This window comes from Camponotus vicinus, unplaced genomic scaffold (genome assembly GCF_025532165.1).
Source record: "Camponotus vicinus isolate PSW18456_S1 unplaced genomic scaffold, iyCamVici1.0 SCAF_1, whole genome shotgun sequence".
Taxonomy (NCBI): Eukaryota; Metazoa; Arthropoda; class Insecta; order Hymenoptera; family Formicidae; genus Camponotus; species Camponotus vicinus.
In genome coordinates, this window is record NW_028141945.1 from 18,459,372 (window position 1) to 18,486,832 (window position 27,461).

General features: G+C 38.8%; 1 protein-coding gene and 1 long non-coding RNA gene across 2 annotated transcripts in view; one reads left to right on the forward strand and one right to left on the reverse strand.

Annotated features, from left to right (window-relative positions):
* Nucleotides 1-27,461, reverse strand: part of LOC145959328 (serine/threonine-protein kinase NLK-like) — a gene marked incomplete at its 5' end in the record, with an annotated part of 149,779 nt that overhangs the window by 106,814 nt on the left and 15,504 nt on the right. The gene's annotated exons all lie outside the window — the stretch shown is intronic.
* The window catches only part of LOC145959287 (uncharacterized), a 103,938-nt gene that overhangs the window by 67,117 nt on the left and 9,360 nt on the right, over nt 1-27,461 (forward strand). The window contains exon 2 of the long non-coding RNA XR_014434969.1: nt 628-688. This is a non-coding gene — a long non-coding RNA (uncharacterized LOC145959287). The remainder of the gene's footprint in view (nt 1-627; nt 689-27,461) is intronic.

Sequence of the window (27,461 nt, forward strand, 5' to 3'; positions counted from 1 at the left end):
AATCTGGCAATGTTATATGTTATACAAACACTAAAATATAAATATTCAATAAAAAAAGCATCCGCATGTATAAAAATAATGAAACTAAATATATATGATTTTTTTCAATATTTTTGCTTCTCTCTTAAAATCAATTTACACTTTTATTCCTCCAGTATTGCTTTTAAATTCAATATGATAAATAAAAAATACACTGTAAAGCGCGATGCAACATTTTGTTTCCCGTAACTTGTGTACATTTTCGAGTCAATATATTGAAATATGCACTTTCATAAACTTTCAACGATGATAGCTACTAGATTAATCACCATGCATGATAAATCACAATTTAATTGCATATTATGCATATTTATCCTTTCACCGATGTATAAAACGCAACTATAAAATGTCCAACTAACATCAATCAAAAGCCAATATCATTGGACGATATCCTCGCGTATTGTTATATTTTAAGTATATTTATTACTCTCTCTCTCTCTTAGTTAAATACATATTAAGCATATATAACAAACATACACGCATTTCCTGTACGAAGCAAACAATTACTGTTTGGCCGAGTTAATTACATTAGCGTTACAATCACATAACTCACATGGCAAGTGATCTTTCTCTCTTTGTTTGTTTCAGATAAATGCCGTGTTTCTACTACTGCCATTCATCTGGACAACTTGTTCGCCAAAAGATCAAGGTAACATCAAATATGCACAAATATATCACACACACTTTATCTTTGTCGTGTATTATTGATATTAATACATGTAAACAAACATTTCTGGCGATGAAATCGCAAAGAATCCGCTATCGAAAAGAAAAAAAATTAATATCAGTGGACAGTTTCATTTATTTTAGAAGCTTCGCGTAATAAATGTCGTTGTATCGAACTGCGCAATATTTCAGCGAAATGTTTTTAAATTTTTACAGTACAATAGTTCCTTTTTCATTAATCCCATCGATAGAGCTAAGATTACCTTCAATTTTAATGATCGACAACACTAGAAAGTTATTGATACATCAATCATCGTTGATCATTACATAAATTTTTAATAAAGTTACCTCGTTTGATGCAAAGTATAATAAAAGCTGCAAATGGAACTTGATGTATTGCTATTTAATTTTTAATAATTTTACATGGCAATTATTTTACATATCTAGGATCAACGACCTCAATGTTTTCACAGCGTAAATTTTGTTTGTGAAAGCAAAATATTTTGCAATTTTACGTCACGACGCATCGTGATATTCGTAGTCGACGATATCAATATTTTATGCAATAAAAATTTTCGAACATGTTCACCTCCCTCTGTGGAATGAATGATAACCGAATCTGCGATACTGATTAGTTTTCAATTATTCGATGCATCAATATAAATATAATGGATGCTGGTTGCGGGATTATCAGTTATGCCGAGAATTAGAATATTACATTTTCTCGATATTTTATTATCAATAAAAATGAAAAAATGTTAGTTCGTTATTTGCACGAGTATCATGCACACAGTGAATTTTATATCACTCATATTTTTTGTCAATTTTGTCGTTAACTGATAATTTAATCACTTACAAATACATTGACCAATCAAGTAAAAGGAAAGTCCATTAAGTGTAATGAGCTTGTAAAAAATCCATTATAAGCTAATAAAGAGTCCCGCATTTCAAAATAAATAACTTGATAAATAAATTCGTCAGAATGTCAAACTCTGTAAAATAATCAAGTAATTATCGCATTAACTTATCTAGAAATACAAAAGTCCATAATAAAACACATGATGCAAGCAACTTGTTGTCTCGCTATTTTTATAAAAGTCGATAACGAAATCGTTTTAAGATAAATGCTGTCTCATAATCGAATACCGTTACATGGCAATTATCAAATGGATTATTGAGCTCGTGATAAAATATAGTTCAAAAATATTTTCGCTTATCATTCGTTCTTTGTGTTTCGTCCTTCGACAAATTATTTATATGCGTTACACCTTTGTTACCTGACGAAGTGAGTAAGGATGCAACACACGAACGTGCGCATTACTTTACAAACATGTCATAGATCATAGAGATAGTTATCAGAAACGGTTGGGTTTTCAGAGATAACGGAACGATCTTTCGCCTCCGGGCGATAAATTCTTAATTGCAAGTCGTAAATGCATCTCGCCGATAGCATCGTATTCAGTCTACGGACTTTCTCCGCTTTCGTGCGATGATGATATATCGACTTCTTATCGAGGTATGGCTTGTGATATCAGATTATATACAGTGTCCCGAAATCATAGCTACGCGGAAATCCCAAATAACGGATAAGATAAAGATAATCCCAAGAGACATGACGACACATCACTTTGGTATCGATAGTCCTCGAGCTCTAAAGCAACCGAACATCATAAAGCTTTATTAGCTCAACTTATCTTAAAAAAATCTAACCTAGCTAGAGCATAAAAAATATCCTAATAGTAACTATATCCAAAAATTTTGGGAAGAAGATGATGGTTTTTAAAAAACTTCACTTGTTGTCATTTAAGATTGCTTTATCTTGTTTCTCGTAAAAAAAAAAATTAAAATTTCAGATTTTAGTTTACGGTTAACCCGAAAAGCGGGAAAAAAGATTCGCGATATCGAGGGCGAGGGCGCGATCGAACCGACCGCGGGTTCTTTCAGGCGCGCATGTCGCCTCTAAACTATACGGGATGTCCTTGTTGCTATGGCAACCCTAGCGCAAGGCGGAAAGGACACGTAGGATCCGCCAGTGAGGCGGAGATAGAGAGAGGGATGCGGTGGCCGAGGGTGTCTGGACCATCCTAATCCCCTCATCATTGTCATTTGTTATCGCTCGCCAAATGTTCAATTTTTCCCACCCTCCTTAATCATGTCTCATATTCATATGTCTAGGCATCGAAGCTATGATTAAATGACAAACTTTATTCATATATTTGTATTTTTTACCCTACAAATGTATTTTATTCAAATTACTGAGAGAAACTTTTATTAAGCTAAAATTTTATTTATAATTTATTTACTAAAATTTGATATAAAATTTACAATATATTATACAGGGTGTTTCTTAATAAGTGCGAAAAATTTTAGGAGATGATTCTTTGTCGAAAATTAAGGGGGGTTTTTCATATAAACACTAAAAAGTTCTAAAAAAATTGAATAAAGGCTGCTAGTTTCATTCCCTTATAACAATACGGAAGGCTGAAAAAAATATTAATAAATAATATTAATTAATAATTAATATATCCTTTTTACTAGGAGAAAATATCCACCTAATTTCATTTCTTTAACTTGTTCCAAATTTGAGAAAAAAATAAAAATCTAATTTTTACCCCATTTTTGGAGAAGTGTAACTACAAGGAAGGATGTAGGAATATATGTTTATATGAAAAACCCCCCTTAATTTTCGACAAGGAATCATCTGCTAAAATTTTTCGAACTATTAAGAAACACCTTATATAATGACGATACTGTCTTTAAAATGCAATTATTTATATTTTCTTATATCTTGTATATATAAATATGTGAACTATTACATATACATAAATTACTACAGAAATAAAATTTTCCATGATTTTTGAGATCAAAAAGTCGTAGAAAAATTAAAAAAATATATACTTAAATTACTTTTAAATTACTTAAGAAAAGAGAGCTGGAATCTATTTTTAAAACATTATTATATATTAAAAGAGACGCTCTGTGACGCAAATTGCAAGAATAAAACGGAAAAAATCGCGCCGGCGAGATTCCGTGTCTGATAAGAGCGATTCGTCTAGAATTTGCCTCCCCTTTCTCATCCCCGTCCGTCCTCCCCCTCGTCCTTTCCTATCGGGCTGTGCCCTTGACGATCCCGACAAAGGCTCGTCGATCTTCACCTCGTGATTAGTCGACCCACTTCGCGGAATCTCATCGTCATCGGTTGATGATGTCTTTCCATCATTCCTCCTCCACCCTCCTCCCACCCTTCTCCACCGTTTCGTCATTTCCTCCTTTTTTCGATTCATCGACTGGAACGCTCGCTCAGTCGTCCCTGCCCGCCTAGTCCGCCACTCGACACGCTCGATAGCCGGGTTAATGGAATCATACTCGAGCTTCGCTCTTTTTTCCCCTCTCTCCGTCTTTCTCTCTCCCTCTCGCCGCCCGGAAGAGGCGGAGACGAAGAGATGCGCACCGGATTGCACATAGAATATATGGCCTTTAAACCGCGGAATCTGCGGACGTCGGACATATTGCAATTGTTCAGATTTCTTAACGAATCAAATTTTCTACCCCATAATACATTATACATATTTACGAGACTTACATTCAAATTAATGATATTACATACATTCAAGTGTAATAATAAATTAAAAATAAATTAATAAATTAAAAATGTAGATTTTCAAATAATCCCCTCAGGGGCATCATAGAGCTTGTCTCTTTGGTGTACGGGCATTTGCGATCCCGAGGTACCCGAGCTTGGTGAAGGAAAACACCATGTAACACCCGGAGTGGAGGCTTCGTTAACCAGGTAAGGTCTCCTCCTAAGGGAAGGAAAACCCTGACAGAAAACCAGTTTCTTTGTTACAGAACATGGAAGACGTCACAAAGGAGAAGAACTCCCTGGGTTCGGATACCAGGGGCCGGCGGGAGGGTGGTACTGTCCCGGCCACCCTCTCGTCGTCATCGTACGACGGGCCATCTGGATTTCTGCCGGCGGGGAATCCAGAGGAATTGGCTACCGCTTGGGACTGTGCGAAGGATTGCCGGGTGTGTCGTGCCTACTCGCAATATCTGAGAGCATCGAGTGCGGACAAGTGCGAGATCACAAAACTCTTCGAGATTGTGTCTCGCATCAGGGATGGAGCGACTCTCGGTGAACGTAGGTGCCCGCGATATTGTTTTGTGGTGAACAATGAACACCGGAAACTTAGTAAACTCGTGAGTGGTTTTGGTGCGACGAGGAAGGACTTGATTGAGCGTCCTCGTTCCCCCGAAGTGGTTCGCGGGGACAGTGGAGATGGGGGGGAGGAGGAGAGGGATCCCTCCTTCATAACCATTTCCTCACCGAGCTCTCCGGAGGCCGTGGAGCGCGCCTCGGAGGAGGAGTGGACCCCGAAGGATAAGCGCCTGATAACTGGGAGGAAGCAGTACTCCAAGGGAGGTAAGTCTCTGCATCCTTCTTCTTCCTCTAAGAAAAAGGAGACACGCGGACGTCCGGCTAAGACTGGTGACTACGTTGGACTCGCTGAGGCAAAAGAACGCCTCAATGCGGCCAAGCGGGAGGAGCTCCGTCTGAGAGACATTGAGCGGCTCTTGGACCCCACATCGGGTCCAATTCTTACCGCGGTTGGGAGGGATAACCTTCCTCCCCGGGGAGTTTTTGCGGCTAGCTTGCAGGGCATCACCACCTTGGAGCTGAGGAGGCTGGCCGGGACTTTTAGCTCTCAAGTTGAGAGGGTTGCGGGAGTCTCTGGAATGGATGAGGTCCTTTCCAGGGAGCTTCTCGTGTCCTCGATGAAGCTTGAGGGCATCGTCGAGGAGTTTGCTGCGAGGGTGGGTGTGGCCGCGGACCCCCGGGTGGACGCTCTTCGGAGTGAAAACCAGGGGCTAAGGGGCCGCATATCCTCCCTCGAGCAAGAACTGGAGCGCGTTTCTGGGGAGTTAGCCGCCCTTCGCGCGGCGCTCCCATCAATAGAGGCTTCTATGTTTGTGAAGCCTGGGAAGAAGAGACCTCGTGTGGCTTCGCCCGAAGAGTCTCCATCGTCCGATGCCGCGGGCGGTTCTGCCGTCGTTGGGGCGGGGGATCGACCCGTCTCTTTGGCTGAGGTGTCGTCCCTCTTGGATCGGCGACTTGTGGACTTGAGGGGAGATATCGCCGCTATAGTTTTGGCCACCTTGCGGTCGCCTCCTGAGGAGGGCGCTGGGGCTTCTCTTTTGAGAGGGGCCTCTCAGTCTGGGTCCCTTCCATCGGGTGCGGAGGTTCGCGCTGTTGGGCGCGAGGCGGCCCCTGAGTCTGGGGGCTCCGCCGCCCCCGCCTCCGCGGGGGTTTTGGCGGATGCCCCGGGATCGGGGGCGGTGTCGGGTATGGCCGTCACAGGCGGTTCCCGGAGAAGGCGCAGGCCTAAGGGGGCACGTAGGAGGACTGCTGCCCAGAATAGGCGTGATTTGGTGGTTCCTGCCCCCTCGACGTCGGTGGTGTCGCTGACCATCGACAAGAAAAAGGGTGGAGAGAATAGGACTTATGCCTCGGTTCTGGCCGAGGCTAGGTCCAAAGTTAGTTTGTCCGAGTTAGGCATCGAACAGCTGCATATGCGCCGGGGTGCTACCGGAAGCCTTTTGCTGTCCGTAACTGGGAAGCGGGCAGACGAGAGGGCGAAGGCTTTGGCTGATTCCCTTTCGCAGACCTTCTCTGCGGTTGGGGAGGTTCGAGTGGGTCGTCCCATTCGTAAAGGTGAGGTGCGAATTCGTGGTCTCATGAGTTTCTTCTCGCGGGAGGAAATTCTTTCGGCTGTGGTGTCTGCTGGAGGATGTAATCTGGAGGACCTTCGTGCGAGTCCCATTAGGCTTCCTTCGGGATCGGGCGTGGGAACGATGTGGCTCCGTTGCCCCGATCATGTGGCGCGGAGTCTCGTTCGGGCTGGTGAGCTGAGGGTGGGTTGGGTGGCCCTTTCGGTTATCCCGTTGGGTCGCCGCCCCTTCCAGTGTTTCCACTGTTTGGCCTTTGGCCATACATCAGCGAGGTGCGGATCGACGTCGGATCGTAGCAACTGCTGCTACCGTTGTGGCAGGGAGGGCCACAGCGCTTCTGGCTGTACGGCGCCTCCGCACTGTGTGCCGTGCGCTGATAAAGGCAGGCCTGCGAACCACAGAGCAGGCTCAAAGCTTTGTGCTCGCCCATTCGTTCCTCCTAAGAAGAACACGGGCGATCGGGAGGACGCCTCTGAGCGGAGACGTCAGGTGCCGGGTAGACCGGATGGAGGGTCGACCCCTGGAAGTTCGGCGGTATTGGGTGAGGGCAGTCGGGAGGGGGTTCGAGCTGCGTCTGAGGACGCTGTCGGGCCCCTTCCTGACTCGCAGGGCTCTACGGAGCCCATGTCGTCGTCCCCTTGAATGGAGTTGTCTGGTGACGTCTAATGTAGTTATGGGGGCTGCGGCCATGCTCTCCGGAGAGATCCGGAATCGTTTGGTTCAGATACGCCCTCTGTCCATAGTCTGGTGTTGGTACCTTTATCGTATGTTGGCGTGATTATCTGTGCCCTATGTTAGGTGTTACGTTTAGTACGTGTAAATGTGCTCCCCATCCTCGGGTGGGTTTGTCGTTGCTCGTTTTCCTTATTGTTTCCTCGTGGTTTCTGCGCTTCGGCGTTTATGTGTGGGGAAGGTGCTGGTTGCCTTCCGTTCCGGGGAGCAGCGGGTGGGAGTGAGGGCTCCCACTCGCATTGCACGTCTCCCTGGGGACGAGGGGAGAATGGCTAATAGCTCGGCCGTTCTCCCTACAGACTCTTTGAGTCAGGGATGTATGCAAGGGGGGCAACTCCCTTCGGGAAGGGTCCTCACGGACCAGGCTATAGGGTTGTCCACTGGATGTTATGCGCGAGCGGTTCCCGGTGGACGTAAATCCCTATTAATGGCCAGGGGCTATAGACAGGTTTTAGGGTCCGGTGCTGACATTTCGGGTCAGTACTGGGTGGTAAACCGGCCCAACCCACATGGGTTGGGGTAAACCGGGAGTCCCCCACGACGGCAATCAGACCTCCCTCGGGTCTGATTGCTAAGTGCGCAAAGCATTTCCTGTCTTAAAAAAAAAAAAAAAAAAAGATTTTCAAATAATAAATAGGAACTAGAAATAATTGGAAATTAAAATACACTATTAATTGACAATAAAAACATACTAATTACGATCGAGTAGGATTATCTATCCTCAAGTGGAGATGTCTATTTTAGAAACGTGTGCGTTTCGAACTTTCTTTATCTTTTCATTAATTTAAATGTAAATATTCTCAATTTTTTTTTCCCCTTCTCACGATATATCCGACGCAACATCCCCCCGGGACGCCCCATCATCTCCCTCTCTCGCACGTTTCCCTCGCCAACTGATGCATTATGTAGCGCACGCACCGCACGCATCTGTGCACGTGCGCTACGCAGAGAGGATATGCTAATTGCACGCGGTGCAACCCGGATAATGCAATACCCATGGACAGACGTGTGTACACCCGTTATATCACGTATTCGTCGACCGCTATGGCTTCCAAACGGATATAATCGCGATGTATAATTTCTTTAAAAAAAAAAAGTCTTATCAATACAATAGAGAGAGAGAGAGATAATATTTAAAAAATTTTTGACTGGCATTATTATTAATCCAAGGAATCGAAATTTATCAGTCTACAATTCATGATTTTTTTATCTTAAATCGAGAGAAACGTAGAAAATTAATTATTCGTTTCAATTATATTTTTTATTTATTATTTTTTATTTTTTATCTCGTTTATCGTCTTATTTCGGAGGCCCAAAGAGGAGCGCTCGCATATCATTTTGAAGGCGAGAGGTGCGAAAAACCGGCTGGCTGAGAAACGAGTGGATCTCGACAACGACGTCGACGACGAGGCGAGGAAAAATGGTAGCGGTCGCATAGCGAGTCACATAACTGCATTAATCTCCTTGGGGCTTCTCGGATTTGCGTTTACGTCATCGTCGACGCTCCGGTTACGTCGGCAACGTGACAGCCTGACCTTAAAGGCGGTTTCGCATCCCCGAAGAGGACACACACACACACATACGTCTTATCATGCAACTGCACATTACACGCTACGTGAACAAAGTTATCATGCAGTTGTATGATGTGTGGCTTTTCGCGTGACATTTTCGCCGAAAAAGTATTTCGACTCTTTCATAGAAACTAACTTTAATCACGTTATTAGGCAACTCGTAGAAATGCATCTTAATTAGAAATTTTTTCACATACTAGGAACATTTTTTACAGGATATAAATATTTACTCAGTCCTTTTTTATCCTATAAAATATATATTTTATTACATAAATATTTTACATTATTTTCGGTAAACAAACACGGTATATTTAGCGAGAAAATACGAGTCTGTATCACTTTGATACATTTGATACATTTGATACACTTTGAACATTTGAAAATTAAAAAGATTAATTCGAGACAATAGGAGCGCTTTAATAATCATTAAAGCGATAGGAGAATAATAATAATCACCTGTAAAGCTTCGTGTTATCGTTATTAAACAACATTGGCAACGATAAACGCGGATAAAAGCGATATAAATCTCCCGCCTCGAATTATAGTATAAATCCGCGCGTGCTACATGCCACGATAATAACACGATAATTACATTTCCGGTTCTCCGTGCAACACGTACACACACAAATACACATGTATACGTATGCGGAGACACACAGAGATGCAGCAGGATCGCGAAAACGTCGGATTCGCGGTCGATTCGGTCGGGCGATCACGTTCCTACCGAGTCGAAATCGCCAAAGTCACGAGAAGGGCCCGAGGAGGAAGGAAGTTCACCTGTCGAGGGCCTCGGACATCACGACGAACGGTTACTAAACGCGATTTTATCGACCATGCACAATGATTTATTAATCCTCCAGAAGTGCGCACGCCTCTCTCCCTCTCTCTCTCGTCGGGAATAATATATCCCAATTCGGTTCCTTCTATCGTGCTTTCAGCAGATCCTAGGCTTTTCACGCGCCGTTACTTTCGTCTCGATATATACGGGGTGATCGAAGCAGGGCGTAACTCAATTCTTGAAAACTTTTCGACAAGATCCATCGACTCCATTTTTTATAAATTTTTTTAAAACAAAAATAATGAGATTGATCAGTTTTGAGAGATTTACACTTTGAGCGAATCAAAAAGTATTAAAATTAAATGTCAAATGACAATTTGTTAAAAGTATTACAATTTCATATTAACACATTGTATAATTAATTTCCATTTTAATTTGTAATTTTTACTTCCATTTATATAATTTTAATTTATATAATTGTTATATATCATTTATATATCATTTATATATCATTTATATATCATTTTATATATCATTTATATTATTTTTAAATATCATACAATTAATTTCATATTAATATATAATTTCATATAAGAGACTCTTTTAATATTTGTAAGTTTCCACATTTCTTTGATATAAAAACGTATTAAACAAGATATGCATATTATGAATCGCATCATTGTATGACGTCTCGATAACGATACAATACGGAAGCAGCTCGGCTCTATTTGATCCATTCCACCCACGCATAAATGGACGGTTCCTCGCAATAATGAAGGAATTAAAATCAGAAACCCCCCGCGGGATATCGCGTATACGAGAGACAGGCGGATCGGTGCCGGTGCCGGATAAAATGATCGGACCGCGATACCCGCAAATCAGGCGAAACCAATCGTAATTTCGGCTGTAATGTTGCGCCTCTGGCCGTCTGGCATTATCGAGCTCTCAAGTTACTCTGCTTGAACGTAGAGTTGGTACGATATAAGCGCAAATAAGCCCCCGTTACGTTAAATATTAATCACGTATTTCGTAGCTCGAGTTGCGCGTGTGTAAAATAAATGTTCCAATTGTCAAATGAACGTAATGTACGTTTCCGGGGCAACATTCCACAATTACGATATTATATCATTTGTTGATTATATTTTGTACACACGTATGCAAGTATATAATTAGACGCATGTATTTTTTACCTTATAAATATTTCATTTGTAGAAATTAATGCAACGTTCATTAGATAAATATTTATTGCATGTTGTGTATAATTTGTACCGCAAATTATATTTATAAAGTTGATATAATATGCTAATTGTTCTTGCTTATATTGATACGCGATAATGTGAACAATATGGTAGCTATCATAAAACGAATATATCTCGCGATATCGAATTATTGTGTCACAATCGCCTCGTTTCGATATGACAATTATTATATTAACGTTTTACATTCGTATTCTTGCTCACAGAGATCCACTGACACGTCGAACATTATCTCGACGCATTCTTTTATGATTTTAAAATCTGCTTCTCTTGATAAAAAATTTTTATAAAATTTTACCATTTAATTTCCCCCTTGTTTAATCTTTCGTATTGAATATTTCATTTTCTCTTCCTCCAAAAGAACAGCTTCCCACTCTCTACACTTTTATACTTCTTAGACAACTTTTACCGCGAGTTTAACTTTAGAGATTAAGTGTACATAAAATAAAAAAATTGTATCGATTAAAATTCACAAAAAAATATTCGTTGCTTCTGAAAAATCCCATTTTATTCTGATAAAACTCGGCATTAAATACGCATATTTCCGTACTAGTTTAAGACACTAGACTCGGTTGAAACAATTTTGCAGGCGTGCTATTTTAATCATCGCGCTAATCCCTCGCCGATTAATTAAACATGCGAATGACGGGACGCTTGGGCGACGAAGGCGCGTGGGGCGCACGTGCGCGCGCGCGCGTGCCCGGTATGTTAATCGATGTTAAGCCTAACGACGATATGTGTAACGTTATAGGTGTACATATATTGGTCGGCCACGTTTGCCGATCGGCCGTTTGATGACGCGCGGGTACGATACCGATGTCCAAACTGTTTCCTATCGATCGCCAAACCAGGTACACGTGTACCCGCGCATGTCACCGACGCCTGAGACACATGTATCCTATAATACATTGCATACTCGATATATATATTTTATATTCGAGCACGTGCGTGGAATCCAGAGCAGATTCTTCAGGTCGAAAATGTTAAAAGTCTTCAAAATTTAATATAAATCTCATGAAAAAATTCTCTCTTTCTCTCTCTAATTTTTTATCCATTTTTTCAAACTTGCATAGTAAATGTTTTTGCGCTATGAGTCTAAATAATAATTGAAAATCGGCGCGAAAAGCTCCGTCAGATTTTATTGAATGGTTGAAAATTAACGAAAGCTTCTAAAGTGGAAAATGTGAAATTTTAATTATCTTTTGGAATTAATAAATGTATATTCTTGTATCGCGGATTGAGAATAATAATTTCGAGTCGAAGGCAATATATGCGCAATCTGTTGTTTAGCAGTTATTAATTATTTCGCATTTTCCCGGTAATTTTGTTGAGATAATTTGCGAGATATTGGGAGGTAGTTTAAAGGATATTTACTCGGATCGAGATTAATGGGCCGATCGCGTTTTCGATTTCTCCTCTCACCGCAAAATTTCAATTTTCCTTTCACGTTCGCTGGAGCTGAAGAAGATTAATCGTCGCGGAAAAAAAATTCCAGCTCTAATGCTTTAACCGCCAATTCGCGGATGAGACGTAAATGCAACGCGACGTTCTCTCTCGGGGCAGAGGAGGCTTAAAAAGAATACCTTCTGACACGTCAGATCGAAAACCTTGACGTAACGCGCGCCGCGAATTCCTTTCACGAAACTTCACTCATAAATCATCCGTTATGGTTTGTCGAGCTGCTTGACACGTTTGTACAACCTTGTTTATCGTCTACGTATACTAAACGTGCAAACTCACCCCCGCCTCCCTCCTCCCTGGCTCGCGTAAACCCTCCTCCTCCTCGTGGTTCACCCCCGAAGCATTGTCCGAACGGGATGGTATTGTCTGAACCGGCAGTCTCTTGTCGCCAGCCACAGCGAAAACATTAATTGCTAGCTTTGAGCCAGTTGTCCCGATTAGTTTTGAATAATTAATACGATATATACTAATTATTGCAGCCAAAAATTATATCGCCGTATTAATTATATTATCACCCGTTAAATTCCAATGTTTCAGCCTCCAATATTCATTTTTGGAACACTGCCCGCACGCAATCGAATTAAAATCACGTATTCACATGGCACATTTATATATGCATGTCTTTTAAATTGAGATTTTATAGAACAAATAAATTTTTTTTAATCATATATGATTATAATTATAAAATTATATAATTATAAAATATAATTAAAATATATAATTATAAAATATTATATAATTTTTATAACATTTAAAAAATTTTATAAAATAAAATATAATTATAAAATTATAAAATTATATAAAGTTAAAAAATGACGAGATTATAAACTCGTAAAATGATACGAGATTAGATTGAAAATTAATTAATGTTTGCGCGAATCTTCTATCGCATAAATTTTAAACCGAACAAAACTTGAGTAAAAAAAAATGTTATCGTTATTGCTTTATTTTTGCAATTGATCGCGTTATTACAAAAGTTGTCTCGCATGTAGATAAAGAGAGCTTATATTAGTCGCGCGCTAATTATTTCTGCCGTTATACAACGTAAGGAGGCCTTATGTAAGTAACCGGTGTGGTCACTTCTGACACCTTTGATGCATCTGCAGCGCGTGCAGCGTGCAACATGTATAGCGAGAAACCATCTCTCGTCTTAAGTAATACTGTGTCGAACCTTCGTTAATCATAAAGTCGCAATCGTAAAAATACATCCATCTTTCACTTAGATTTTTCATCTATTAATTCGCCGTCGAATTTATCTCTCTTATCATATTTGTGTGAATTCTGGTAATTACCTTTTTCATTTTATATGTCACAATTTTTCAATATTTTATTTCCTCCACAAGTGAGATCGATACTCGTCAATTTGAAAACCGCATACGCGAATCTATTTAAGGTTCTTATTTATTTTTAAAACCATTAATTCGCTCCTTTGCTCATTTTTAACGCGAGAGAGAAGACCTTTCTTAGAACACGATAATTTCTTTCAGCGCAGCGATACAGGGTGTCCTGGATGCATTGCGCTAGAAAGGAAGATCTCTCGAGCAATAAGACTTTAGAATGTAGTTTGTTTCTTTGGAACTCTTCTCTCTGGAACGACCTGTAGTGAGATGCATACGACGACGCCGAGAGGGTCGTTTCGAAATAGCGGCCAATCGGAGCGCTTTGGCTCATTCAGCCCACGGTCCAGGTCATCGTTTGCCCAGAGCTTTTATGGTCACCCCTTCGCGACGAAGCGACACGAGGGGGAACCCCTTCTCGTCGTAACACTTATCTCGCGGGATAAATAAGCGGATATCGCGAAACGTCTCTCAGGGTTTGTCGGGAACCCTATTTCTCTCAACTTATTTGCCGTCAGAAATTGATTACAATAAGTCACGATCGAATATTAATTTCGCGCGAGAATATTTATTACGAGAAAAACAAGAGTACAATTATTAATTAATTAATTAATTAGTTAATTATATATAATTGGACATTTAATTCGGTAGGACTACTTTGACGTTAGTACACAAGAGAGAGGAAAATGTCGAAAAATAAATAGGTTTAGCTTGGTGTTTTGCGTATAAACGATTTCGAAAATTTTCTCCCAACCGAAAGAACAGAAAGAAACCCGCTTTTTCTTTTTAAAACTCGCCGACAATCGCAACAAAATGCATCGCCGAGAATCGCTCGTGGGGATCCCGCCAGCGGTTTCTTTCTATAGTGGGATCTTTATGTCCTCGAGGTCTTGCGGCGACCGTAACGCAATAATAAAAACGGCAGAGAAACCCCGAAACTTTCAACATCGTCGTCGGAAGAGAGCCTTACATCGCGGCAGGCGCATTTTATCAGTAATCGGCGAGTTTCACGGACGGCTCGTATCAGCATTTACGAGGGAGATTGCGAAAAAGTCCCCCTTCGCCCTCCCCCCCGCTGCCATAACGTTCTCGCGAGTCGTTGAATATGCAAAACCGCGAAAAGCTACCTCTCCTCCCCCGCCCCCGTCTCTCTTTCTCCCTTTCTGTGCCACCGTGGATAAATTTTACCTTTCCTTCCCGTAAAAGACGTTAGTTCCCTATGAAACTCGCGACTTTGCAAACGAATTTTTCAAAAATGTGCCATCTATTTACACTCCAGTACATACGCGAATGAGAAGATTAATGCGATTTTAATGGCATGCGGTGCTATATGTTTGAAATGAAAGGCTGAAAACGCGATTCCACGCTTAACTGTCATCGATTTTGCATAACTTTCGTTTGTCGTGCGACGAGCAAACTATCTGTATGATTTAACAAAGAGTAGAATCTTTCTCTCTCAACTATGCGCCCGAGCGCGGAAGGAATTCGAGTATTCACGAGTATTTGCGATAAGCTAGAAAATCCGAATAACATATCGGTTGTGGAATATTTTTCGTTCGCAAAAAATCAAAAAGTTATGCCACACATGATTATTCGTACTAATAATGGAAATAAATATATTAAAATGTAAATAAGTAAATAAAACAAATGTAAATAAATAAATAAATAAATAAAACAAATAATAGTTACACAAATATAGCTAAAAATATTAGTTACATAAATATTAGCCATATAAAAATATAGCAAATATTATCCCAGAATTTTGTTAACTATATAAATATTAATAATTATAATTCACGTTACATAAATCAGGCATGAAAATATATTAATTATACACTAGTTACATAACTTGTAATAGCAATATAATTCGTCATTTTTCGTGTAGTATCTAAACGTAAAAATTTCACGCGTGCTAAAGTTTCGAGGTCAACGTCCTCGTTAAATTCGAGGAGCAGGATCTTTTCAGTTCAGCAGCGGAGGTTCTCGAGCATCGCAGCTGGCGATCGTCAGGTTTCAGCAGCTGTTCTCGCCCTCACAGGACGATCATTTGAACCCACCCTCGAGAAAAAGACCGGGTTGCTACCTGTGCTACCTGCAACCCTGAAATGTTCCGCCCCCATTTTCCTCTTATCGAGAGGAAACCTGAGGAAGCCAAGCAAGAGCGCAAAGTTCTTTGATAAAGATTAAGTTTTCTCTATTTTATTTCCAGTTTTTCTATGTGCTTTGCACTCTAGCTGATCCGTCCCTGAGAGAAAAAAGTCATTAACTTGACTAAATGTATTATGTCAAATTAGTTATCACATTCCTTTAATTGAAGTATTGAAATATTTAAGTTTAAATACATCATATTAAGTTAAATGCATAAATATTCCAACTAAAAGAATGATAATCGACTAAACGCATTTAGTTAACATTTTTTTTTCAGTATACAGCGTAGTAGTAACGTTTGGTATTGGACTTATCGCGGTTCTTTCGGATAAGATATAACGCTCGTGTATCCTGCATTATAATTTCGCATTAATAAATATATGATCGCGGCGGGCGGTATTTTCCTCGTAAAATCGCTAACGCGAAGTTACGGCCATGGCCGTTCATCACGACGAGATGATTTTTTCCAGGAGCTGCGCAAAATGCGTAAATAATGCTTCGAGAAGATCGAAAATTCTAATTTTCGAAAGCATAAATCATAATACAATTTCTTACGGTCTTAGCAATCTTTCGAATTCGATTTCTCTCTCTTTCTTTTTTTATCACTCAGTCCTTTGAATTTCTTTTTTTTCACAATATTAAAAATTATTTAAAAATATTTAATCCTATATAAAGGATAGGTTTAATTTATTAAAATTAATTATATTGACGGAATTTACATTTATTCGGTAATTATTTAAACAATTTAATTATACTAAAAATGTATCATTTTATTTAGAAATATATGTATTATAAATATAATTTTCTCGAAACGCGTGTGAATTAAATTGAATTAAATTGTTTTACATTTTTATATACATTCTCCCTCTTGTCTGATCAATTTAATTATTTTGTTGTCAATTGATGTGCACGACGCGCTTAAAAATTAAACAAACATGTCAGGCATTTTGTATCGTTAACGTTGTACCAAATGTATGCATCTCCGCACGCAATAATTCCTTTTGATCCCGAACGTCGAATCGAAACTTCGTTTTGCGGCCATCTGTATCGACGAGAATCGAAAGACCCCTCTCTGCCCCCCTTCTTCCCGCGCCTTGCTTTTCAAGGGATATGAGAGAGGGGTCGCTTTCAGACCAGAGAATATTACCCCCGTGAAAATCGCAGGGGGAAAGGAGGGCACAAAGAGCGAGGAACTCTTTGTGCGCGCGTAAGTGTATTAAGGATGAGAGCGTAATATACCGGGTGCACGCACAAAACAGCCGCGACCATCGATCGTGCGTAAGAGAAGAGAAGGGGAGGAAGGGAAGGTGGGAGGGTGGTTGGTTGAATTACGTGGTGGTGCGACTCTCGAGGGGGGGGGTTGAAGGGCGAGCTCGATCGTGGAGTTTACGGTTGTCGAGTTTCTGCGCGCCGCGATACAATTTGCCGCGAAACGAAACAATAAACCTGATTAATATTGACAATGCGAGGTAGAGATAGACGAAACAACGCCGAATGACAACGGCGATAAATTTCGTTTGATTCGCCCGTTTGAACCGTAGTTTATCCTTGGTGAACGCTGCGTTTCACTTCTCTCCTCTTTCCCTCTCTCATTTCTCGAGAATTTGTTCTATAAAATTATTTTTATAATTTCTAAATCATATATACAGGGTGTTTCTTAATAAATGCGAAAAATTTTAGGAGATGATTCTTTGTCGAAAATTAAGAGGGGTTTTTCATATAAACATATATTCTTACATCCCTTCCTGTAGAGTTATACCCCTTCAAAAATGGGGTAAAAATTAGGTTTTTATTTTTTCTCAAATTTGGAACAAGTTAAAGAAATGAAATTAGATGTGGATATTTTCTATTAGTAAAAAGGTTATTTATTAAAATTTTTTTCAGCCTCCCGTATTGTTATAAAAAGATGAAACTAGCAACCCCTATTCAATTTTTTATTAGAACTTTTTTATGGGTCGGAATATGATCATCTAAAAATATGCATTAAAAAGTTTGATTTATTTAGAAATTTTTCATTTGTTTTATTTTTTTCATAAAATCAGTAGTTTTCAAGAAAAAAAATAAAATACGTTATCGTGCACGGCACGATGCTAAATAGCATAGGTTTCGAATTACGAGAAGTTAAATTTTAAAATAAAATTAGAGTAAATATTGGGAAAATTGGAACAAAAACAAAATTATAATAAAAACCTAAACACCTAAAAAATAAAAATCTAATTTTTACCCCCATTTTCCACAGGGAGGGATGAAGAAGTATATGTTTATATGAAAATTAATGATAAATTCTTGAACGTCGCCAGTAGATAAAATAAATGAAAGTAATTTAATCGACCACACCGGCAATATTTATTGATGAAAAATTCACAACGTTTCGACCATGGGTTTTGGTCCTTATCAAGTGAACTGAAATTATTACATATAATATAAACAATAAATGAATTACAATAAAATGTGACCAAAAAATGTAGAAGGAAGAAAAAATCATATACATACATTATCTTAGTTAATACGTGGTGAGAAAAAAAGAAATCACTGTGTCAAGTCATGTCGACCTCTCGATCCAACACAAAGAGAAAGACTAAACCACCTTTATTAGTCTATCATAAATATCGTTTAAACTTTCAGTGTCCTTTTGTAAGTTAACAGTGTTGTCAGACTTTTTTATGAAAAACATTTCAGCAATTTCTCTCTTTCTCACATGTCTCTCATTATGCAGAATAACCGGTGTTGACCAATCGAAGTCATGATTAAGTTCCAATTTATGTTTGCTAACCACAGAAAGATTGCTTTCGTGCAATTTAATGTTGTTGCAATGTTCTTTGATACGAGTGCCTAAATGTCTTTTTGTTTGGCCAATATATGACATATTACAATTTTTACAGTTTAACTTGTAAACAACCTCAGTCCTGTTATTAATAGGCAATCTATCTTTTCCACGTTTAATTAATGAATTCAGTTTATTAGGTACATTATAGACAACCTTCAGACCAACATTTTTAAAAAGGCGACTAATCTCATCACTCAAGCTCTCTACAAACGGCAACGAGATGTAACATGATGTAGTCGCATTATCACATTCCGTATTCATATTTACATTGTCGCGGTGTTTCAAAAATTCTAGTCTTTTTTTAACGTAACGGTTAGTAATTTGAGTTGGAAAACAATTGTTGGAAAGAATCTGTTTAATAATATCGATGTTCTTAAAATGAAATCGAACGTCGGATAATAAAATTGCGCGGTCAACAAGGCTATAAATGGTGTTAACTTTGTATTTAAACGGATGTTTGGAATAAAAATTAGTGTATCTATTAGAACAAGTAGGTTTTCTGTACCAATCCGTCAAAAGCCGACCATCCGAGCGAATAACCGTCGTGTCCAAAAAACCAATACGCGAATCACACTCAGTTTCACTTGGCAGTCCGTTATATAATGTTGCGCAATACATTCACGATATACTACAGATTTCGATTTTGGAACCTAAATCTCACATTAAGGATGGTTGGACTTTTGCCAATAGTTTGAAAGATAAATTTATTAACGATGACGATTTAATGATTTCACTTGATGTTACTGCACTTTTTACTAACATTCCTAAAGATTTAGTTGTAAATGGTGTTACTAAACGTTGGAATTATATTGCGCCTAACACTAAATTCAACTTGTCTCAGTTTTTATACGCGATTGAAACGGTTTTGGATTCCACTAGTTTTTCGTTTAATGGACAGTTTTACGAACAGATTTTTGGTAGCCCTATGGGGTCTCCCTTGTCACCTATTTTGGCAAATATCGTGATGGAGGATTTAGAAACGCATTGCTTAAGTTTATTGAGCTTTGATGTGCCGCTGTATTATAGATATGTTGATGACATTTTTACCATTGTTCCATGCTCAAAAATTGACGAGATTATATCGACTTTCAATGACTATCATCAACGTTTGACATTTACACATGAAACTGAGTGTGATTCGCGTATTGGTTTTTTGGACACGACGGTTATTCGCTCGGATGGTCGGCTTTGACGGATTGGTACAGAAAACCTACTTGTTCTAATAGATACACTAATTTTTATTCCAAACATCCGTTTAAATACAAAGTTAACACCATTTATAGCCTTGTTGACCGCGCAATTTTATTATCCGACGTTCGATTTCATTTTAAGAACATCGATATTATTAAACAGATTCTTTCCAACAATTGTTTTCCAACTCAAATTACTAACCGTTACGTTAAAAAAAGACTAGAATTTTTGAAACACCGCGACAATGTAAATATGAATACGGAATGTGATAATGCGACTACATCATGTTACATCTCGTTGCCGTTTGTAGAGAGCTTGAGTGATGAGATTAGTCGCCTTTTTAAAAATGTTGGTCTGAAGATTGTCTATAATGTACCTAATAAACTGAATTCATTAATTAAACGTGGAAAAGATAGATTGCCTATTAATAACAGGACTGAGGTTGTTTACAAGTTAAACTGTAAAAATTGTAATATGTCATATATTGGCCAAACAAAAAGACATTTAGGCACTCGTATCAAAGAACATTGCAACAACATTAAATTGCACGAAAGCAATCTTTCTGTGGTTAGCAAACATAAATTGGAACTTAATCATGACTTCGATTGGTCAACACCGGTTATTCTGCATAATGAGAGACATGTGAGAAAGAGAGAAATTGCTGAAATGTTTTTCATAAAAAAGTCTGACAACACTGTTAACTTACAAAAGGACACTGAAAGTTTAAACGATATTTATGATAGACTAATAAAGGTGGTTTAGTCTTTCTCTTTGTGTTGGATCGAGAGGTCGACATGACTTGACACAGTGATTTCTTTTTTTCTCACCACGTATTAACTAAGATAATGTATGTATATGATTTTTTCTTCCTTCTACATTTTTTGGTCACATTTTATTGTAATTCATTTATTGTTTATATTATATGTAATAATTTCAGTTCACTTGATAAGGACCAAAACCCATGGTCGAAACGTTGTGAATTTTTCATCAATAAATATTGCCGGTGTGGTCGATTAAATTACTTTCATTTATATGAAAAATTCCCCTTAATTTTCGACAAAGAATATTCTAAAATTTTTCACACTTTTTAAGAAACATCCTATATATATCCAGTACCAGTCAGAAGTATTGCATCATCCCCAAAAAATATGGACAACGCAAATAACTCATCAAGTTTTTTTATTTTTTTCTCCCTAGTCGTTTTGCTTAAATTCCATAAAATTATTAATGCATAAAATAATAGTAATAAAATATAATTTGATAATATTTATATTTTTATTCATTAGACGACGTTGTTATTTCTACAAGTTATGCAATATTTTTGACCGACAGTGTATGTATGTATATAAAAATTGTGTAACATCTTTTGATATCCTTATTATAGGAAAATTGACTTTGAACTGATTCAGAATTATATAATAAATAAGCAAAATTGCCTGTCAGATTAAAATTGTATTTATCTTTCTCTTCGGTTTTGGTCCATTCAAACTATAATCACGTCATTCATTAAAATTTCACTTTTGTAGAAATAATACAAGTGTCATTCTGGCGCCAGGGGGTCTTAATACTAATAAATTAAAGACGCTACTTCTCAGGGATTCTTAAAATCTCTGACTCAACATCGAGGACTCTTCTCTCTCGGAGAACGAGAGAGGAAGAAACGTGAGATAAGAATCGTTATCATCAGTGTTTGCACTGGATGTACGTGGGTCGTCATCCGTCATCATCCGTCATTTTCTCCGATGGCATAAACACAATGGCACCGAAACAATACCGAACGAACTCTAACCTAACCGAACGTGCGTCTCCATTAAAGATCCGACACCGGTCAACACCGGTCGGAGGATTATGCCGATCGGGAGGAACCACGGTTTCCTCACCTCGACGACTGTAAACAGCCGCCCCTCCCCCCGTCCCGAGCTGCAAGCGCAGTATATCCCTCCTTCCGTCGCGGGTGCAATGCATCTCGGTTGGTGCACAGCATGTGAAACAAGCCGACATTCTGATATCGCCCTGATTTATACACGCATAATGCATCCGGACCGCTATGCGCCGCGTTGTTATTATGCACGCGTCGCACACCGGGTAGCCAAAAAGTACGGGCTGATTACCTCGCGCGCGCCGTACTTTTGCGTCGTATAGACAGGATAGAAGCTAAACAAGTGCATATCTCCACGTGTCATGTTTATTTAAATGAGATCGATACAAGTTGATTAATTTAGATTGAAAATAGATTATATACAAGTTGATTAATTTAGATTGAAATAAATATAAAATTTATTTATGAAACTAGATTATATAGCGCATATTTTCCTATAATATATTTTTAAAATTGTGCACTATTAATTGAGAAATTCCCATAAAAGACAAAAAAATATATCCGGAATTTTTGGGAATATTTCTACGTCCGCTCAAAAAAAGACTTCAATTTTCAGATCACGCATTTTACGCGCTTTGCGTAATTTTTCAGGATCAGTCGGAAGCACCTCGAATATCACCCTTGCGTTTCCTCAACTCTTCTCGTGTCACCCTAACGAAATATATAATTCCAAGCGACGGTGGCGCAGGTGGCGTCGAAGAAATTGATTCCGACTTTAGGCGCTTAGGAAAAGGGGAAGCTCGGATGGAAAAGGTAGCTCGCTCTCCTGTCTCTCGGTTTCTCCCTTCATCCCCCATCGTCAGTCCCTTGATATACATTTCAACTTGAGAAATAAGCACGAGTAAATGAATGAAAGTCGCTCGGTCAAAGTTTGCTCTTCTAGCTTTCCGTTTAAATAAAAAAAAAGAAATTATCACACGTGCAATAAATTAAAAATAAGATTGCAACAATCCTTCGTGAACTGCACTTTTGAATTTCGTATTTTAAGATTCAAAAATATCCTCTTTTTTTAAATCTAATTTCACATTTTTTTCCTATTGTTTAGAAACGTAAAATCGCGATTATATTATTGCGTCATCGTGAAATATAAGTTAAAGTGGGCCAGCAGCGCGATAAAGAGACGTTAAATAAATTTCTTCTCAAAATGCAAATAACAGGAATAATCTTTTCATCCAGTACTCCCATTTACGGTCGAATAAAATATGCGCGGTGTTTCCGAGTTAATGAAGCCGTGGCTTAAGTTCGGGACGATATTAAACGCCAGCCGGTGATTGTGCGCGAATAAAATTAATAGCTGTGCGTGTAAACGGCGAATTAGTATAGCGATGACCAGGAAAAAAGAAGGGGGTAGCGATAAAGGCAAGAAAAGGTGGCAGGGCCAGTTCGAATAACTAATGGCAAAGTAAGTACTCTCTACTACGAGTATGCGAACAATAAACTAAGTTTATTGCATCGTCTTCCATTCTTGATTTGGATTTACCGGTTGAATATAATAACGAGATTTTTCTCGATTTTTATCTCTCTTCCCATACAGCACAGAACATTGCAGCAATATTGCAGCAACATTGTGATATTGCTGCGACATTGCAGCAATATTGCGGCAATATTGCAGCAACATTGTAATATTGCTGCGACATTGCAGCAACATTGTAATATTGCTACAACATTGCAGCAATATTGTAATATTGCTGCAATGTTCTGTGCTGTATGGGTTTAATCAGATTTTTATTTCACGCAAAGGGTTTCTTGCTGCTTCGCATTTTTACAATAAATTCATACAAAACCGTCGTCAACCGTGTTTCACCCTCGCCCAAAAGGTTGAAGGACCATTCACGGAATAATCGAAAGCGATCAGCGGGAGGTGATACGTTCGGGGGAGCGCTCGCTCGTGAAATTGCAATGTTAATTCGCGCGCCTTGATTGATGGCGTACGTATGAGGAGGGGGGGGGCATCTCAAAGCCCAGTTTATCCAACCAACCGAGCAGTTACCATACCGCTTCAAAGACGTCCTCCAGACGGCCGCATCGGAAACACCCTGTATATAGCGGGTATACAGTTGATATTAGATCTGCGTCTACGGGACCGCGGTATGTATGTATATATGACGCATACATACATAATATATGCATATACAGCGTCGGCGGGACCTTTGATTAGCAATTAGATGCATTATGCGCCCGCGATTATCGAGCCGTCGCAGATCAGACTGCGGTCCAGCAAGTGGAGGGGAGGGAGAGGGGAGGGAGGAAAAGGAAGGGAGACGCAGACAGACGGAGAGATGGATAGATACGTTTCAAGGCCTGGGCCTGACGTGCTTGAAGCATATCAAGGAGATTAGATACGATGGGCCTCTGCTTTGTTTCGGGTGCTTAGATGCGTCAGATACCCCCTCCAGTCTTCGGATATCACTTATTTTATCTCGCTCGTATCACAATTCAATTCGGAGTAAATGTGGATTAAACGGATTTAATGTATATGGGGCAGACTCTCTTTAATAATTCTTTAAAGTGTATTTTGCCTCGGTGAAAATTGAGTCTGTCGTTTTTAGCGATCTGTAATTCTTGGCTCTAAATATAAGTCACAGTTATAATAAACTCGATCGTTATTTAATTAATATCTTTTTATAAATTTCATAATTTTTTTAAATGTACTTTTCTTTGGTGAAAATTGAGTCCGTTATTTTTAGCAATCCTGTAATTCTTGGCCCTAAATATAAATCAGCTCTAAATTATAATAAACTCGTTATTATTTGATTAGTACTTTCTTCATGAATTATTATAATGTTATATAAATAATGCATTATTGTAGATAATAATATTATCATAGTTCATGCTACTATTGGTTTATGTATATTTATGAAAGATTGAAAATATATAAACCATCGTGGTTTCTCCCCCATATTAATACATTGTTTAATTTTCTACTAATTAATTATATCTGAAACATGGAACTATCGGTAGCAGGAAGAAGTACGATAAACATGCACGTCCCCAGTAATACAGTTTACATTAAACACATTTCACCGCCATACATTGCGGTAATTTTGATTGCAAAATCCATAAAAGCAGAAAAAATATTATTTTGCAACGATATGTATATTGCAATTAATAATTAAGTCAAGCTATCAAGCAGCTTTTCTCCCGTGTAATTCGATATTTAATTGTGACTGCGTAACTATTTATCTTGTGACTTGGTTTCTTTTTCCCATCTCCGTTACAGCAACAATCCGGATTCGCGATTCCGATGTACGATTCCGGAGGGGGTAGGGGAGGGGAGGGGAGAGGGATGTCGGCGACCGCAGCAGCGATGGGGCGCCAGGGCGCACCAGTGACGTCACTGGATGGCACGGCTGTGCTGGAAGGGGCGGCGCCCCTGGAATCGATGAGCGTCGCAACGTCGGGAGCGGCGTCGTCGACGGCGAGGGTAACGAGCCGCCACCGCCGCCGCCGCCGCCGCCGCCGACATCGACGTCGACGTCGACGTCGACCGTGATGTTTCGATCCGAAGGATACGCGAATCGCATAGTACATTTTTTTATCGTCTTTTATTCTACATCAACGATACATATCTGTCATGTAAGATTAAAAAAATAAATAATAATAAATAAAAAATAAATAGTAATAAATAAAAAATAAATAAAAATTGTTCCATGCGGACGATTAAATGTATACAAACATATCAGAAACGTATAATAAACGATATTAATAATTATATACCGGGTGTCATAAATTATACGATGCAGATGATTGAATGTATGCAAATACATCAGAAATGCAATTTTTGCTTGGTTAACCGAGATTCAAAATTATTATGAATTTAATTATATATATGATATTAATTGTCATATACAGAGTGTCATAAATTATACGGTGCAGATCATCGACACGCATACAATAATATAAAATAAATATAATATAAATATAATATAATATAAATATAATAAAAATATAATATAATATAAATATAATATAAATATAATATAAATTGACACGTTTTTCGAGAGAGTGCACGCGATAAGGCGACGAGATGTCGAAATATTCGAGTATAAATCCGCGATCCTGATCGAGAGTGAGGGACTGCGAAACTACTCTCGCCGTCGTTTCTCACGGTTTCGAGGTTAGACTAGAGACCGGTCGCGAGATAGAGGGAGGAGAGTAGCAGAGAGATGCAGTCGCGCGAGAAGGGAAGAAAGATAGAAAGAGAAAGCACTCGCAACCGACCTTCTTTCCTATTCGTCCGGACTCGACGCGATCGCGAAAACGCAAATGCTCCGCGTCTCGCGAAATATTTAATAGTATATTTCGCAAAACCCTAGAAAAATGAAATGAAAATTATACTGTAAAGAAGAGAGACGTAATGGAAATCGTAGAAAACGAATTACACACTACTATCTTTATTAATTTATTTTTTTCAATCTTATAGCACAGATACATATCGTTGATGGAAAATAAAAAGTAATTAAAAATAAATGAATTTTTTTTAATTTAATAAATTCGGCAAAATTATGTATGTACAGTTACAATCATATTAAAATAAAATACATAAGAGATAAAAAAGGTGCAAATTAATGACTTAAAACAGAAAATTATTAATGTGTATTTTTTATGAGGGAAAAAGTGATTGTAAATAATGAATGAGAAGAGAAATATATAGCTCTGCAAGTTATATACGGATTCGGCAAATTGAGAAATACTGTTTGATTGGAGAATGAATCGTAGAAATTGGAGCGTCCGTATCGTCAAGAGAGGACAAAGAAAAAGATCAAGAAGCCAAGAGTGGAGGGATAAAGAACGGCGAAGAAGGCCAGTGGCCGTCACGGTGTTGCTTCCCGACGTGGCTCGCTTTTTCCCTCCATGTATACACTTTATATACACGGTGGGATCCGCGAAACCGATTCTATATTGAGATATCGTCATTAGCCTACATCGCGTATGAGAAACTCCAATTAATTAGACCTTAAACATTCCCGAGCAATAAAAATCAGAACTCGAATTTGGCATTCATAAATAATTTCGTTCTGAAAAATTACCTTCTAAAAAGAGCATTTCTCGACATCTTCCGGAATCTTAGAAAGCGATTTTCGTTCCCTCCCGAAATCCGCGAATTAATAGAAAAAAATGTGTTGCAGCTTTCGGAATTAATTTCTCGAGTTTCCAGTTCCAAGTGATTTATTTATTTCCCACAATTACTGAAATAGAATTTTATTTTTTATTATCTCAAATATATTTATTAATTTTTTATTTAGTCAATTTATTATTCATTATATTTACTTATTATTTCAATGTAACATCAAAGTAGCATCAATGTAACATCAAAGAGAATTACGAAAAAAATAATCGCCGATTCGACGACGCTCCCGAATTACAGGCGCACCCTGCATAACTGTTAGGGCGGCACACAATGTGCGCGAAACGACGTTGTGGCCTCTCGGCTCTGTTGTGCTCCCGCCGTCCGCAAATAACCTGCACAATCGTGCGTTCGCAGCGACGAGAGAAAAAGAAGCTGCGAGAGAGCCTCACTTTTCGGCTTTATTAGAGCTCGCCCATCCAAGCCGAGGTTTGCCGTCACCGTCACCGCGGCTTCGCCCCTTCAACCCCGTTCTCGGATATTTAGCCTTCTACGCCGCAAGAAGGGACGCGCTGCTGTAACACCTCGCTTCGAGATAAGAACATTCCAATTACGCTAATCTCAACCTTAATACCAATGCTCTAAAAAGTATCGCGCTTTGTAATGCAAAATTTAGGAAACTTAGGATTCTGAAAGGATTATCCGGGGGAATTGAAATTAATCAGCTGTCATTTTTAACGCAAAATTTAGAGAACTTTAGGATTCTGAAAAAATCTTA